This window comes from Orbicella franksi, chromosome 10 (genome assembly GCF_964199315.1).
Source record: "Orbicella franksi chromosome 10, jaOrbFran1.1, whole genome shotgun sequence".
In the NCBI taxonomy this organism is placed as follows: Eukaryota; Metazoa; Cnidaria; class Anthozoa; order Scleractinia; family Merulinidae; genus Orbicella; species Orbicella franksi.
This window is the reverse complement of record NC_138154.1, coordinates 30,623,239-30,640,350: the sequence shown is the minus strand read 5'-3', so window position 1 is coordinate 30,640,350 and position 17,112 is coordinate 30,623,239. Positions and strand designations below refer to the sequence as shown.

At 40.1% G+C, this 17,112-nt stretch overlaps 1 long non-coding RNA gene and 1 pseudogene across 1 annotated transcript; both read left to right on the top strand.

Moving 5' to 3' along the window:
• Positions 1–2,165: 2,165 nt before the first annotated feature.
• On the top strand, positions 2,166–4,051 carry LOC145501832 (uncharacterized; annotated as a pseudogene).
• A 7,069-nt stretch (positions 4,052–11,120) lies between these two features.
• Positions 11,121–14,977, top strand: LOC145499863 (uncharacterized). The gene is made up of 2 exons (XR_014051000.1): positions 11,121–12,327; positions 14,264–14,977. It is a non-coding gene; the product is annotated as an uncharacterized LOC145499863 (long non-coding RNA).
• Positions 14,978–17,112: the final 2,135 nt, after the last annotated feature.

Below are 17,112 nucleotides of genomic sequence, written 5' to 3'. Positions count from 1 at the left end.
AAGGCTGAATAGCCGAAATGCTGTTGCATTAAAACCAGAACAGTCAAGAGTTGGTCTTCATCCTCTTCAGTTACACAGATTTATGTTTTTTTTATATATTTATATATATATTGTTGGATTCCATGGTGTCAGACGCACAGCATCTTGTGATGGCACTTATAGAGGCATATATACCAAGTGTCCATACTTGCTGTCTTACAAGAAAGAAAATAAGAAGAACTTTAAGCAGAAATCAAAGGCAGATGTTGTCTGTGGCTGTTGTAGCTATAGTGCTATTTAACAAATGGTAAACACCATAGCGTGCACTATTGAGTTATGGATGCATGTGGGAGATTGCTAAGCATGAAAGAAGCGTAAGAGTCACACTCGGCTATCGCCTTGTGCGACTCTAGCTTCTTGAGTGCTTAGCAAACCTCCCAAGTGCATCCATAACTCAATAGTGCACACTATGGCGTTTACCATTTGTTTTATAACATAACATTGAGACATTGGAACAACAGAAGTCCTTTTATTGAGCTACATCACAAAAAAAATGTTTGTGTAGTCTTGCATGACAAGAGAAAACAAGCGCGCAAAAATTCATTCATGACAACCGACTGCACACCAGTAACTCAATAAAGTCTCATCTTCAGACAACTGTGAAGACAATTTCGCATTTCTGGCAGAAGGACGTCGGCCATTACTTTGGAAACAATGTCTGTCAAAAGATTTGCTTTGTAAACATTAGCACACACATCAGCAGCGTACACCCATGGGCAAATAGTAGACGCTAAATTAACCAATCAGAGCGCGCGCTTTGCTTTAGTTATGTTATAAACATATACGGTCACTTTTCAAATTTAATGTCAACTCCTGATCTCCATACAAACTCTTATATTTTAGCCACAGTTCTCCATACAAGCTCTTATATTACGCTTGGGTGACCTGTGGCTTAATCTGTAGAATTTTTGCTGCAATATTTGTTTAGTCAGAGAACAGATGTTTAGCTTCTGGGATAAGGATCACAATATTTTTCACTGCTTATTGTTATTCTGGATCTGGGATTAGAATTGTCAATTCTGATGGTACTAGAAAATCAGTTACGTTGGGAGAGAGATAATTTTCACCTCGTTACATTGACTCGCATAAATAGCTGAAAATATTTCTTCTGCCTTTCTATATTTGGCACTTCCACCCGGCCCTGGATATATGATTTGCTTCTGAAAACAAAATTCTAACCTGGTGACATTTCTGGTATCACATAGGTTTCACATAGGTTCTGTCTGTTGTACAATTCTCATGAAATCAAACATAATTTTACGATAGATTTTAATGGTTAAAACCGCGGCCGATTTGACACGCAAATGAAGAGACACTCGAAAGTTAATGAATAATTCATAACTAAAGGCATTCATTGAAGTGTCAGCTATTGTTTCCAGTCTAAAATACTATTACGAATGCAATACTAGGATAGATTAGAAAAGATTGCCCTTACCGATCTGCCATCCTCGTTCTCCTCCAACTTGAAAAGACCTCAAGACGATGACAAAGTACGTTGTGTAAAACCACTGAAAATTTATTGGAAACCCCGCCAAAAAAAATCCTAACACGAAAATCCAACTCGAAAATACAACTGGAAAATGCAACTCGAAATCCTAACTCGGTAAATAGGCAACCTCAGTTTGGTTAAGATTATTTTATTTTTCTAATTTTTAACTGAGTAATCACTGTTCTTAAAGTTACCTTAGAGGGTGTCTTTTATGCGTGTGATAGAGCTGCTTGTAAAATGCTCGGTCAACACAATTAGTCTTCCAACTGGGAGCTGAGTTTTATCAAACCAAGAAGAACTGAATAAACCGATATAATTGGCAGCAAAATAGAGTTTGATCGGTTTACTCGTTTTTCAATCCCAGATGGCGGTTTTGATGTTGTCTGAAATACGTATGCATCTTGGTTATGCTGTTGATAAACTTGATTTGATTTGATTTTCATCATGATATCGGCAAGCAAATGTGACAATAACAAGCATCTTCACAAGACATGTACTTCACAGCCTGTCATCACTTACCAAGAGAAAATGAGGGGACAAAGAGGGACATCGAGGCCGTTATCTGGGATATGTCGATTCCACTAAAGCTATTTTTAGTTTTAGACGGAAACGGAAGTCTATTTCCCCAAATGTCCGCATGATACCTTTCACCCCGTTGATCAGGGCATTTTGGAAGGGCGGTCTGCGTGGAAGTACGTTTTGTCAGTAGAAACGCCTAAATGAAAATGATAGATTCCACAACCCCTTTGGAATAAAAGCACTGTGTGGGAGAAATATCAAAGTTTGTTCCCTGAAAATAAGGAAACAGCGATGACAACAAGCAAGAATGTATTTGCTTTCATTTGTATAATACAGATAACGTGTAGAGAAGTATCATATTGTTCGATATTGTAACATAAAATACTGTTTCAATCTGTAGCGATCGTAATACTTCTAAACGCAGCGACGAAAGAAATCTTAGGCCCAGTTCAGACGTCGTGCTTCTGCCGTGCCAAACTAAATTGCACAGGGTTGACTGTACTCAGAACTGCATTTCCGTTGTCTGCATGAGCCATTTTATTCCCAAGGAGTTGTGAAAACATATCTCCCACTTCGAGTTATCCATTCAGAAATATCAGCTCTCTCTAATGTACCTGCAAAAGGCGCTTCTGTCGACAAAGCGTGTTTCTCCGTGGATCACCGTTTCTAAATTGCCTGATCACCTAAGGAATGGTATCATGCGTACATAAACGGAAACCCACTCCCGCTGTTTTCGGCAATCCCAAAAACCAAGGACTCGAATGGGAGCCTCTCTCCGGCTCTGTCCCCTCATTTTCTCTTGCAGTTACGTATTGAATTGTGATATACCCTGTTTCGCTAATCTTTATAAAATCAGTATTTCTTATCTTCCTTTTCCTAGCTACTATTCGAGAGGACAATACCAAAGATGTGGAAACTCCTGTTCAACTTAGTGAAGTTGCGCAAGTAGCCACAACAGCAACTACCACGCAGTCAGCTCAGTTCACGGAAGCAAAAGACAACATGACAGCCCGAACAACAAAGACTTCAACTCAATTCAGTGAAGCTAAAGTTAACAGCTCAGTAGGAACGACTTCAAAGCCATTTATTTATCTGACCCAGACTGAGAAATGTCTCCCTCAGAATCTTATTGAGCCGATTGGAGACGAGAATGCGTGTAACTGTGATGTAATAGTGTTAAGTTACCGAACAGTGTGTCAAAAAGATAATCGAACGCACATCTCCTACATATTTGTTGGAGAAGGCTCTTGGAACTTAGGGCGAAATATCCTGTACTCTACTGCAAGGGAGAGACTGCCTGGCTACCATTATTACATCTTCTTAGATGATGATGTAGATCTTCGATTCAATTCATTAACTCCTCATGAAATGAAGGTAGTGTCACCGTTTAGAGCCTTTGAAGCATGGCTCTTAGATTATGAGCCAGCAGTTGGTATTGTTGATCAGCCGGGGCCTCAAAATGCCATAGCGATTTTGTAAAAAAGACGAATGAAATGTGGTATTAATGAAACATCAATGGCTGTTCCAACGGTGTGGTTTGATGCAGTGTTTAATGCATTTCACTATAAAGCCATCAAACACATTTTACCTTACCCCACACAATATGACAAGGACAGTTGGTGGGCTTCTCAGTTACATGTCATGTGTTCTGTGGAGCTGAAATTCCGAGGCCAAACACTAATGTTTGTTCCTGTGACTGTTAACAATCTACAGCATCGCGAGTATCCGAGGGATGCCCAACGTTTTGGTGCGTAAGCGCTTACCTTTGTAGAAGAAATTCAAAAAAGTGCGCCCGCAGTTTCGTCTATCAACTTTATTGGTCACAAAATTACAATATAATTAAAAGAAGAAAAGGACCAAAACCGAACCTTATTTGCAAAGTTAAAGAGCAGTTTACTAACTGAGTACCGCTTCTTAGAGGCTAGTACATACTGTATGAATGTATCACGTCGCCACCCTATTGTCCCATACTTGCATTTTGAAAGCGAGAGCCTGGAAACATGAGTGTCACCAGTGCAGTTTAATTGAAACGCGATTCAGGTCATTTGGGAATAACCAATGTTCCAATCTGTAATGCATTACATAGTTAGCGAAGGATTTGTGAATGATGTTGTTTTTGCATTAAGGGATATCATATAATGCCCCTTTATCAATTTTCTTTGCCGATGGAAGAGAGGAGAAAGTAAGGTTTCCTCTCTTCTAGCCTTTTCTCTTTTCCTTGCATTGCTTTCATTTGTATTTTTTATCAACTAAACAAATGAAAGTTGACACAGATGTCGTTGTTAAAACCATTTCTTCACATTTCTCGATGACGATGCCAAACTAATGCACCATAATGGCCCGCAACAAAACCCTTCTGACGTGTAGAGTCAGTCGGGACATCCCATATTTAAGCAGCTTTACAAAAACCAACGACTCTAATAAAACATCCTCATTCATGATGCTTCACACGAGATGCATTTTCATTAAATTTAAATTCACCAGCAAAGTGTAAAGTAAAGTAAAGTGATCGTATCGCAAAACATTACAGATGGATTTAGATTTTAGCCCCGCTAAACTGCTAAATATGTTATCTCTTTTCTTTTTGGGGAATTGGACCTTTACCTTTCATCCAATAACTCTCCCCAACCGTATGTTAGTGAGTCATGTTTATCGCTCTTTACAAGACTATGACTGGTTAAACTGCATTCAAGCTTGCCAAGATGATCCCCATTATATCTCGTACAACTTTATTCACTCACTCATGGTCTTGGTGTTTGTGAAATGATCGATTGCGGGCTGGAAGACTTATGTGACATAAAAAGCCACCTGATGTTCTCACATAATTTTATGCCAGATGTAAACGCAATGCCGAGGGAGCGGTCATTAACTATGGGTGGGGGGAGACGGGGGGGATGGAGGGCGGGTATTATTTCAAAGGCGAGGGCCCAAAAATTTTAGTCTCTCTCAGGTTAACAGCCCAAAAATCTTGTCTCTCCCCCCCCCCCCCCCCACCCCGAACATGTGAGCCCCAAAAATTGTAACCCTCCGCTGTAATAACTTTTTGAGAATTAGAATGTTGCATCGCAAGAATCCATATGAGCGTGATTTTCAGACAATTATTTTATTGGAATAAGAAAAAAGTGTTACTACTTACAATATTTACAAAACCCAATGCTTGAAGTAAAGAGAACCTCCGACAGCCCCATTGTGACTTTATATTGAATTCCTGTACATTTGTATACTGTATCAAGAACTATGTCGCATTTGTTAAAAAAGAAAAACAGTGTGTTACTGTTACTGTTTAAAACTGACTGAGTTTTGTAAAAGTGCAGATAGGATTAGTAACTGGACCACTATATGAGTCTAGCTAAGTTAACTGTTAAAGGGCTACGCGAGAAACATGACGCTCCCGTAGAGGAACAATGTTTTCGATAAGTTGAATGCCTGATTTTATCTCTAATCATAAAAATCACAATTTCCTCGATTGTAATTGGTTTAAAAAACTCCTATTTTCCACTAATTTACTTGCCAAGTTGTTATCGGACAGTTCAATAAGCCAACACATTCAAAGTTGTAGTTAACCAATCACATTCAAAGTTGTAGTTACGTGCGTGCGCGCGCGCGTTTGCTTTTGTGTTTTTGGCGCCTAATAGTGCCGGTAGGAGGCGCGTTGGCCTTAGAATGTTTACATCTTTCTGGGTATTTTAATGCAAATTTTCCCTTTCTTTCATAACTTGGCTACTCTTCTTTTCTCGGAAATTGTAATTTTCATGATTAATTGGTAATAAGACTTCGTGTCGTCCAGTTCGGTCTCTAATCATACTCGTGATAAACAAATCGGACTCCCAATGAGCGGTCGTCCGATTTTGTTATAACTCTTATGATAACAGATCGAATTGGACTCCACTCAATCCTATTACCATTACTTATTATCCAACTGCAGCGAATACCGTCCAAATAACTACAAACATACAGCGATATTGTACAGTTATTTGTACAGCAGAAAACTTGTTTGCCAAACAGGTCGGCGCGCACGCAAAACTATCACACTCTCCCTCTTTCATTGATAAATTTATTTACTACAGCAGTTGCATAAAAAATCTCTTATTAGATGTTTCGGTTTGTAGTATCGCTTTATATTTTTACAAATGATCAGATCATTTTGACGAGCCCGTAGGGCGAGTCAAAATATGACACAACTCGTAAAAAAATACAGCGATACTACACACCAAAACATCTAATAAGATATTTGTATTGAAATATTCGATATGTGACTTCATTAGGGAGCGGTCATTAACTATTGGGGGGAGAGGGCCGGTAAACTTTGGAGGAGGGCTGCGATTTTGGGGGCGCCCATTTGGGCGGGGCCAAAATTTTCTGGGCCCGCGTCACAATTTCTGGGCGCCTTCCATTAAAACTTTGGGCGATGTGCGCGTACTAATGGATTTTGTGCTATAAACATTTAGCACTGCTTCAATATTCGATAGCCGTGCAAGATAATATTCATACTCAAAACTGAATCGCACGGTAAAAAAGCACTCTGATTGGCTGGAGATGAGGAGTGACTTCAAGCAGAATCGCTCACTTGCCTTTGAAATGGCTTTGAAAACAGCACGTGGTTTTTGTTTGGTATTCAGTTTCTTTTATCCTTTTTTTTTCTTGAGCAATTTCCGGTGGAATCAACCTCGTCAGCATGTGATTTACTATATTATAGGATAACTGAATGGCAAATCATTCATGAAATTTTTCTTAAAAAAGCCGCCATCAAAGTGCACGGATAGTTGATGACCTGGTATGATAGCTGAAAATGTTTTTCTTTTTTTCATATTGTGACTGGTACTCGGACTGTATTTGTGTTTTGGTAGATTTTGAAAGCTGTGGAAGCTAATTTTGAGGAGTCACTTTTCTTTGTGGCAAACTTAAAAATAGAATTTTAGGAACATCACTCGATTTATTGCTATTCTGAAAACTAAATAAATTCTGGTATGCTACAATGCCATTGCCAAATGCAGCGAATACATATATCCAGAAGCATATCACCTAAAGGTGATAAGGTTCTGATATATCTCATTAGATGTTTTGGTGTGTAGTATCGCGGTAAATTTTTACGAGTTGTGCGGTATTTTGACGAGCCCGTCAAAATACAAACAACGAGTAAAAATATAAAATGATGCTACACACCAAAACATCTAATAAGAGATTTATTATCCAACTACTGCAGTCAATAAATTTATCAATGAAAGAGGGAGAGTGTGACAGTTTTGCGTGCGCGCGCAGACCTGTACAGCAAATGGGTTTGCTACCGTACAAATAACTGTACAATATCGCTGTATATTTGTACTGTTATTTGTAATAGTAATTGGTCCGAGTGGAGTGCAATTCAGGGAGTAATCGCGAGAGTAATTTCAAAATAGGACGAGCGCGAAGCGCGGGGCCGATTTGAAATTACAAGCACGATTACTCCCTGAATTTTACGACAATTACTAATTAATCGTACCCATAACAAAATTTCGGAATTAGAAATGTCTTTTGAGAACTTCTTGATGAGCAAACACGTATGTGCGTTTCATAAGTTTTGAAAACTGTAGGTAACATTGCAAAGAAAGCCATCAAAGCGCGCGCAATTGACGTGGAAATCACGTGGGTATCCAATTACGGGTGTCCAATTACAAAAAGCTCAAATTAGTTACCTGTAATTGGACACCCATGTGATCGCGCGTCGATCACCTGGCAAATAGGCGCGCGGAGAACCAATCACGATCGAGAATTTCGTTATAGATAATAATAATAATGATGATGATAATAATAATAATGTCGAGGAAAAGGTTGTTGTTATTCATCGTGGTAGATGCAATAATAAAGTGTATTATCGTTTGTCTAACGATGTAGTCACTTGAGATGTAGATCGCGACGTTTCGACTGCTTACTGCTAGTCTTCTTCAGGCGATAAGGTCGACTGATTGCACGGTATCATTTATATCACAAAGGTCGGCTGTGATTGGTGCATTTCGATCCTCCTATTGTTCCATTATTCCGGCGAGTAGCTGTTCCCTCAGTGGTCCGCTGTTGTACCGTTCTCCTGTTGTTGTGTTTCTTGATCGTGGGTATTCATGCTTCAGGAATTTCAATTCCACTATCCCTGTTGACGTTGTTAGGGTGAAGTCTTATGTGAATAGCTTCCTTGACCCTACGTGTGTACCAGTGAGGATCTCGATCAATAAACTTGACCTCATTCCAGATAGGATAGTGGCCGGTCTCGTGGGTGTGTTCAGAAACGGCGGAGGTCTGGGTTCGGGCGAGTCGTATATCCCTGTCGTGTTCTTTGATCCTCTCCTGCATAGATCTCCCTGTTTCCCCGATGTAGACTTTGCCGCACTCACAGGGAATCCTGTAGACTACACCATCTTGTTTAGCCGGGTTGACGGTGTCCTTTGATCGCACTAAATGTGACCGAAATGTCGTGTCGGACTTAAAGACGGTGCGAATGCCTTGTTGTTCTAGGCAGCGGCGGAGAGACTCCGAAACTCCTTGGACATAAGGTAAAACGGCGGTGGATTTAAATTCCGCGACAGGCTCTCTTCTTGGGGTTGTTCGTGCCTTTGTGATCTTCTGTACAAAAGAGGAGGGATATCCGTTAGAAACAAGTACAGATGACAGATGTTTCTTCTCTCCAGCGATTACTGATGGTTTGGTGACGAGACGTTTAGCCCGGTCGTACAGACACTTCACAATACCGCGCTTTACTGAACGAGGGTGGTGTGAATCATGTGTCAGCGCTAATTGATTCCGGACCGTACCAGTTGCTCAACAAAGATCCGACAGACCGTTTGACCCGGAAGCTATCTGAGAAGCTGCTAACCCTGAAACGGAGTGGACACATATCAGAGGCGGTTTATAATAAGATCAGACCTCGACACAAACAACCACCTAGGATCTATGGTTTGCCGAAGATCCACAAGGCCGACACACCGCTTAGGCCAATTGTGTCGTGTGTCAACACCTTTGCATACGACCTGTCTGCTTCCTTGGCTAACGTATTATCTCCTCTTGCAGGTAACTCGAACTTCACAGTGAAGAACTCAACTGACTTCGCCTCCACCATCGCCAGTGAAGAGATCCAGGACCACGAGATCATGGTGTCTTTCGACGTAGAGTTACTGTTTACCGACGTACCGATCGAGGGCGCCGTACAAGCCGCGCTACAAAAAATGGAGAACGACGCAGGCCTGGCTGACCGCACGACACTTACACCAGTTCAAATCGCGGACCTCTTGAATTTCGTATTAAGATCTACGTACTTCCAGTACAACGGATCGATTTACGAACAACGAGACGGCACAGCCATGGGGAGCCCTGTATCCGCGGTTATTACTAATCTCTACATGGAGATATATGAAGAACAAGCAATAGAGTCCGCACCTTGCAAGCCTAAGATCTGGAAACGCTACGTAGATGATACTTTCACCATCCTGGATCGGGATAGAGTTGACGTCTTCCTACAACACCTGAACAGTCAACAACCATCAATCCGTTTCACCATGGAGATCGAGAACAACAACAAGATCGCCTTTCTCGACACGTCAGTTTACAGAGAACCTGATGGCCGCCTTACCACCAGTGTCTACAGGAAACCAACACATACTGATCAGTACTTAGCGTATGATTCACACCACCCTCGTTCAGTAAAGCGCGGTATTGTGAAGTGTCTGTACGACCGGGCTAAACGTCTCGTCACCAAACCATCAGTAATCGCTGGAGAGAAGAAACATCTGTCATCTGTACTTGTTTCTAACGGATATCCCTCCTCTTTTGTACAGAAGATCACAAAGGCACGAACAACCCCAAGAAGAGAGCCTGTCGCGGAATTTAAATCCACCGCCGTTTTACCTTATGTCCAAGGAGTTTCGGAGTCTCTCCGCCGCTGCCTAGAACAACAAGGCATTCGCACCGTCTTTAAGTCCGACACGACATTTCGGTCACACTTAGTGCGACCAAAGGACACCGTCAACCCGGCTAAACAAGATGGTGTAGTCTACAGGATTCCCTGTGAGTGCGGCAAAGTCTACATCGGGGAAACAGGGAGATCTATGCAGGAGAGGATCAAAGAACACGACAGGGATATACGACTCGCCCGAACCCAGACCTCCGCCGTTTCTGAACACACCCACGAGACCGGCCACTATCCTATCTGGAATGAGGTCAAGTTTATTGATCGAGATCCTCACTGGTACACACGTAGGGTCAAGGAAGCTACTCACATAAGACTTCACCCTAACAACATCAACAGGGATAGTGGAATTGAAATTCCTGAAGCATGAATACCCACGATCAAGAAACACAACAACAGGAGAACGGTACAACAGCGGACCACTGAGGGAACAGCTACTCGCCGGAATAATGGAACAATAGGAGGATCGAAATGCACCAATCACAGCCGACCTTTGTGATATAAATGATACCGTGCAATCAGTCGACCTTATCGCCTGAAGAAGACTAGCAGTAAGCAGTCGAAACGTCGCGATCTACATCTCAAGTGACTACATCGTGAGACAAACGATAATGATAATAATAATAATAATAATAATAATAACATTTATAATGCGCAAATTTCATAAAATGTTCAAATGTGCATGACAAGATTAAAAACGGAATAAAAAGGCAAAAAAGCTAAAATTGCAATTAAAAATAAACTTACAATGATTTTAAAATGCTTAAATTATAATTAAAAGTAAACTTACAATAATAAAAACAACTATGATAAAAATGCATGACGGAAAAGGTGAGTCTTTAGCTTGGATTTAAAATACTAACAGTGCTGGCGCTTCTTATGTCAAATGATAGCGCATTCCAAAGTTTCAGTGCAGCACAGGTAAAAGAACGGTCACCTAGTGTAGCTTTTGATTTAAAGCGAAGATAACCAAGTAAACGTTTATTGCTCGAATTCCTTAGATTATATTTGGATGGGAGCCTAAGAGAAATAAGAGATGATAAATAAGTAGGCGCTAAAAAATTAAGAATCTTAAAAGTAATTAAAAGTATTTAAACTCGATTCTGTGTCTAATCGGAAACCAGTGTAATTCATAAATAGGAGGCGTTACATGGCAAAATTTCTGTTCTTTAAAAATCAGTCTGGCGCAGGCATTCTGTACTCCTTGCAGTTTATTTAACAAGCAATCAGGTAATCCATATAAAAGACCATTGCAGTAGTCAAGGCGACTTGTTATGAATGCATGGACAAGAGTCTCAGTTGACTGCTGTGAAAGGTACTTTCTGATCCGACGAATATTATAGATATAATAAAATGAAGAGGCACAGATTTTTGTAATATGTGTTGCTATGGACAGCCTACAATCAAACCAAGAACTAAGATTTCTTGCGATTGGCACGGGATGAATATCTGAGTCACCCACACGAACACTGATATTGTCTAGCTTTTCCAGCTGTTGTGATGTACCAATAACGAGGAATTCAGTCTTGTCGTCGTTTAATTTAAGATCATTATTCAACATCCAAAACCGAATGTCTCTGATGCAGTCTTCTATATTCCTCACCACAGCAAGTTGCTCAGCTGTCGTACGGACTAAATGAGATGTAAACTTGTGAATCATCAGCGTAACAGTGAATCATGAGCAGATGATATTTAATGATCTCAAAAAGCTTACTTGTATACAACGTGAACAATAGCGGACCCAAACAGGAGCCTAGAGGCACGCCGCATTCTAAGTTGAAAGGTTCAGATAGTGACTCGTCACTCATTATCCGCTGTCTTCTTCCAGACAAATAGGACGCAAACCAGTATACCTGTATACCAAATGAGTACTCAAGTCGACGTCGCATAGTATCATGATCAACTGTATCAAAGACAGCACTCAAGTCGAACAGAATTAGCAAAGTAACACATTGATTGTTCATGTTAAGGAGAATGTCATTCATAACTTTAAGCAGTGCAGTTTCTGTGCTGTGGTTCTGTCGATATGCTGATTGGAACACTGGGAACAGATTGTTACAATTTAACTTACAATGTAACCTGCGAACACAGACGTATTTCCAGCTGTCAATTGGTTGGCGTTCGCAGGCTATATTCGCTGCAGTTGGATAATAATGACGTGTTCAGTTCAGCCTCGAAATATCAAACGCCAACTAAAAGATCCTAAAAGCAAGAGCAAGTCTCCGAATGACTCGAATCACACAAAAGAAGTTCAATTTGCTGCTGATTGTCAGTCTTGCAATTTCGTTGTTCTACATTGCTTACCTGTACAGAACAGCGTTTGGAACACAAGAAACAAGTGGTAGAGACGGTGAGAGTCTCATTTGTTAGAAATATTAGATGCCTTCAGAACGAAATGCTTTGTTCTTTAAACCCCTATAAGAGCCGCTCAGCCTGCTGAATTTCATAGAACCGCACAAGGGATCAATTATTTCGGAAGAAACCAAAACTATTTACATATCTCAGGTTTTACTGGCTCAAACAAAAACGCTTTAAGCAAAGCAAAGGCCGTATTCGAAATTCAAAGTAAATATAGTGTTGCTCTACTAAGTTTCCACTACGAACCATGATCCGAGCGAGGCGCATGAATTTCCTTTAGGATAATAATATTCCTAGGAATATAATTAATCTATATTTCGTTGCTGTTTTGATGCTCTTGTGAAGAGCAGCCTAGGATTAACTGAAAGCCAACTGCTCCAATTGGTGTTTCGTGTCCTGCCACATCAAATATAATTCTCAAACTGAAGTTAAAAGATCTCATCGAGTGTATGTGTTATTCCGGGGACCATCTCAAGAAATCAACCAACATTACAACATACAACTGATGTTGTGCTACTATATATTTAGAAGTTATGTTTTTAAGAAGCTTAGTTTTGGCAGGCTAAGGTGTTCTCCCATACACTTTGTTTTTTTTATAAGAACTTTTTTATAAGAACGTTGAGGCTGGGTTAATCAAAATTTTAAGAACTTAATTACGTATTAAGAACATTCCTCAGGCTGGGAGTCGATTAAGAACGTTTTTCTTTTGCTAATCTGTATATTAAATGACAAACATAAAATAAAGGGAACAAAAAATGTAAATTAACACAAATAATTATCATGGGCATTAATACAAAATCAGCCTTTGCTGAAAACCATCCTCAGAAATCCACCTATTATAGCCTACAAAAGAGGTAGATCTCTCAAAGACAAGCTCTGAAGAGCCAAGTTATGAGAGACACATGTAATCACATCACATCTATCATGTAGGTAGTCCGTGCCGGCCTGTCTTCATTATTTAATATTCTCATACCATGTAAATTTAAGAACATCTTAAGAACGTTTTCAGCCTCAAAACGTCAAAAAAATATAAGAATGTTCAGTCTCAGTTCCAAAATTAGACGTTCTTACATAAAAAAAGAGTGTATGTGTCACACTCAATTCTTGAACGCTTCTTCCGTTTGCGTTGGAAACATTTCATTCAGTAGAACTTTGTGTTCGGAAGTCACATGTATTGTTTATGTCGTTCTTGCGACCTTAACTTGGCTACTACCTCCCCCAGGTACGGTCAAGGTTAGCTGTTGCTTAAGATTATTTTATTTTTCTAGTTTTCAATTGGTTAAGGTCTCTGCTTCCCTTGACTAGTAAGCTTCGTTCGTTGGGGATTAACTGATATTTTAGCAGGCGAAACTTAGTAATCATGATCACTATGCTTAAAGTTACTGTAGAGGATGTCTTTCATGCATGTGATAAATAGAACTGCTTGTAAAAAGCTCAGTGAACACAATTAGTCTTCCAACTGAGAGCTGAGTTTTATCAAACCAAGAAGAACTGAATTAACCACTGTGTACTATACGTACGCTTAGATAGTATTCTACAATCTGCCCTCTCACCCGTTGGAGTAAAGATAATATACATGGAGTGCATAACACTGATATAAATTGTATCCCAATATAATTGGCAGCACCATAAAGTTTGATCGATTGACTCGCTTTTCAATCCCAGAAGGTCTCTTGGGGCTTAGAAGCCTATCCGTGTTGTAGGTAGGGTTTCGATGTTTTCCGAAATACGTATGCATCTTGGTTATGCTATTGATATACTTGATTTGATTTGATTTTGATCATGATATCGGCCTGCAAATGTGACAATACCAAGAAGCTTCATTAGGCATGCACTTCACAGCCTGCCATCAGTCACGTATTGAATTGTGATATTGCCTGTTTCGCTTATCTTTATAAAATCAGTATTTCTTATCTTCCTTTTCCTAGCTACTATTCGAGAGGACAATACCAAAGGTGTGCAAACTCGTGTTCAACTTAGTGAAGGATACACTACAGTGAGATCGACAAATGGACCAGCTCAATCAATTAAAGCGCAAGTAGCCACAACAGCTACCACGTAGTCAGCTCAACCCGGTAAATCCCAACCTAACACAACAGTAAGGACAACGTACCAGCCAGCTCAATGCAGTACAGCACAAACCGCAACATCAAGGACAACACAACCAGTTCAATTCACGGAAGCAAAAGGCAACATTACAGCTCGAACAACAAAGACTTCAACTCAACTCAGTGAAGCTAAAGTTAACAGCTCAGTAGGAACGACTTCAAAGCCATTTATTTATCTGACCCAGACTGAGAAATGTCTCCCTCAGAATCTTATTGAGCCGATTGGAGACGAGAATGCGTGTAACTGTGATGTAATAGTGTTAAGTTACCGAACAGTGTGTCAAGAGGATAATCGAACGCACATCTCCTACATATTTGTTGGAGAAGGCTCTTGGAACTTAGGGCGAAATATCCTGTACTCTACTGCAAGGGAGAGACTGCCTGGCTACCATTATTACATCTTCTTAGATGATGATGTAGATCTTCGATTCAATTCATTAACTCCTCATGAAATGAAGGTAGTGTCACCGTTTAGAGCCTTTGAAGCATGGCTCTTAGGTTATGAGCCAGCAGTTGGTATTGTTGATCAGCCGGGGGCCTCAAAATGCCATATCAATTTTGCAAAAAAGACGAATTGTGGTATTAATGAAACATCAATGGCTGTTCCAACGGTGTGGTTTGATGCAATGTTCAATTGCAAAGTTCAGTTGTAATGTATGCGCCCAAGATGGCTGCAACACGCTTCCTTGCTCCTGTAATTTTTTTCGATTTTTATTTGTTTTTCATTTGATGTTTGTTTGCCTGGCATCAATTTTCGTTTTTCTAAAGACACTCCTATCTTATCTTCGAAGTTTTATGGTCTTCCACTGATCGTTACTACTGTGGACAGTAGGAACAAAATTACACGCTCGATTTGTACATGGCACAAACGTGGTCATCTTTCGATTGCCGTGCCTTCGACAATGGACCTGACGATACACATGGATGTCGAATCTAATCCTGGTCCAAGTCCTTCTTTGACTGAAGGAATACATCGTGAACATGATGTCAATCCAGGATACAGGTCTTCGATGTGTTCTACATTAAAGATGACGAATCATGCCTATAACAACTCTACACTTGGTTCGCCATTAGTGCAATTTGTTTCGAGCCCTCTTTGGAACTGTTCACGAAATATGTACTTTCAAGGCAATTTCCGTCAAAGGAGATTTACGGGATCTAGAGCTGGAAGGAAGGTTCAGGAGAAAAGAATGCGCTGCTCATATAATATTCAAACTTTGGTTTCAAATCCAATTTCCCGATCTAAATCTGCATATTCCAGAAAGAATTCTAATTGCTCAAACCACAGCAACTTAACAATAATACCGCGTCAACCGTTTGATAGAGGAAATACATCGGCGACTGGCCCTGTAAATTTTCTGCCTTCTTAACACGCGTTCAGTAAACAACAAGACTCTTATCATCAAAGACTTTGTTGCTGAACATTGCATTGATCTACTTGCTGTAACGGAAACATGGTTGCAACCAGAAACTGATAATGAATTTATCATTCGCGATTTATGTCCTACAGGCTATTCATTTCATCATGTTCCAAGATCTGGCCCTGTTCGTGGTGGTGGAGTGGGCTTGTTGTTTCGATCATGCTTTAATATCAAGCTTCAACCACACAGGAAATTTATTTCGTTCGAATACATCGACTTATTATTGAACTCGGTTGATAAAAGTATAAGAATTGTCATTGTTTATCGTCCACCGCCTTCGAATACTAATGGTTTTACACCTGCTATGTTCCTGGATGAATTCTTCACGTTCTTGGAACAATACGTTACTATTCCTGGCAGCTTATTAATTGTCGGTGATTTCAACTTTCACGTTGATACTTGCGATTCTCAACACGTAGCCGCATTCCTTCAGTTGTTGGATGTTTTCAATCTTAATCAGCACACAATTGGATCTACACATAAAGATGGTCACACTTTGGATCTTGTTATCACTAGATCAGATGATGACATTGTTTCTAATTTGTCAATTGATTCTCCTTTTGTTATATCTGATCACGCTGCCGTTCATTTTCATCTGATGCTTAAAAAACCAGTGTTGGAAAAGAAGCTTATCACATTTAGAAAACTTCGTTCAATTGACTTTGATAGTTTTGGTTCTGATGTCACGAATTCTAGTCTTTCGAGTTTCTTTTCCACACCGCTTCCGTGCCTTGATGACTTAATCAGTGAGTATAATGGCGTTCTTAGTTCCATACTTGATATCCATGCTCCTGTAAAAACCAAAACAATAACTCTGCGTCCGGCTGCACCTTGGTATTCTGAAGAAATAAACAATTTGAAGAAAGATCGCAGGAGACTGGAGCGGCGTTGGCGAAGGACCAAACTTCCAGTCGACCGCCAGTTGTTTATTGATCAATGCCGTGTAGTCAACTTTTTAATTTGTTCTTCCAAGAGAACTTACTACACTAAGCTGATCAGTGATAATCAGACGGACTATAAACTTCTTTTCAAAACAATTGACAGTCTATTACATAGAAAGTGTGATATACCATATCCGCCCTGCAACTCGCCTTCGGATCTCGCAAATAAGTTCGTCGAGTTCTTTTCTGATAAGATCACCAAAATACGGGTCGACTTAGACAATGCAGCTCTCATCATCCATCAAGTTCCTGAAGTTAACCGGGTCTGTCCTTATACGTTTGATGAGTTCAGTTTGGTAGATGTTGA